The following is a 1,423-nucleotide window of genomic DNA, read 5'->3' on the forward strand; positions in this document are numbered from 1 at the left end:
TTTAATCTTTTGCATATTCTGATATCCATATGAGAAAGCTGAACATTATCATCACATTAATTGTTGGTTCTTTGAAATATTTACAATCACTAGACCCATTATCATTTGTATATTTAATAAACTATGCTAACATATGAATAGTCCTCTTAAGGGTCATTATCAGTTGCTTAAAAGACTTCTTCAGTATATTAAATTTACGCATTCTTTTGGTTGAACAATGAATCAGTACACTTACTCTTCAAGCTTATTCTGATTCAGATTCTAATTGGGCTGGTAACTGACTAGATTGAAAGTCTACGACCGATTAATATGGTTATATAAAGAAACAAAAAACAATAGCTAGATCTTCTACTGAAGCAGAATACAGAGCATTAACCACTGCTACAATTGATATTATTTGGTTGCAACGTCTTCTATAGGAATTCCATGCCTATATATATCTCTCCCCACTTCTCTATACTGTGATAATGTTTTGGTTGACGTTCTTGCAAATAATTATATTTTTCATGCCTGAATGAAACATATTGAAATTAATTTCATTTCGTCCAAACTTATGTTAAAAATGCAGTCATTCGAGTCCATCACATTATCAATATTGAAGATCAAGGTGCTGATATTTTCTTAAAAGAATTCCTAAATCGACATTTTCTTCAACTAAAACGTAAGTTAATAACTTAAGTTTCTTTATATGAAGCAGCCATTATATCACTTTATGGTCACCTTTTTTGTACCTTTTTAATCAACTTCTTTCACTCTCTAATCTCCACCATTGAGGCTTAATTTAGTATAAATTAACTAATAATCTTATTTATGCTTAAAATGAATTTAGAATAACTAAGATTTTATTTGGGGCAACTTAAACTTTTTTTTATTTTTGTTTTATAATGCTCCTTTATCAGCCATAGTTTCAATTTTGCTTTATTCAAAAACAACATTTAAAAATAAATTTTGAAAAAATGATAAAAATATTATCTTCCAAACATACATTATTTTTTATTTATTGCTTTTATTACCACAAATTAGTTGAAAAGCTATTCCAAACAAATTCTATCACTACTACAACCCACTCTAACCACTCTCTCTTTAATTAATTGTTTGAGAAACCAACTATCATCAAGTGCTATTTTTCATAGTTTTAAAATTCATATCGGTTCAGATGATCCAACCATGAATCGATTAGATGGCCTATCTGATCCACCTTAAAAATAAGCTTTGCATCATATCAGACTAAACCAACTAGAATTGTTGGTTCAACCGATGAACCATTAAGGTTACACAATTATTTTAAAACTAGCATGTTCACATTTTTTATATTTAAATAGTTAAATAAATTATTTTAATAAAATTAGAAAATTTATAATATTAAATTTAATAAATTAATATAAATTTAATCTATTTGAACTTTTAAATGAATGTTATATAT

The sequence above is a fragment of the Dendrobium catenatum genome, unplaced genomic scaffold (genome assembly GCF_001605985.2).
Source record: "Dendrobium catenatum unplaced genomic scaffold, ASM160598v2 original_scaffold_59640, whole genome shotgun sequence".
Taxonomy (NCBI): Eukaryota; Viridiplantae; Streptophyta; class Magnoliopsida; order Asparagales; family Orchidaceae; genus Dendrobium; species Dendrobium catenatum.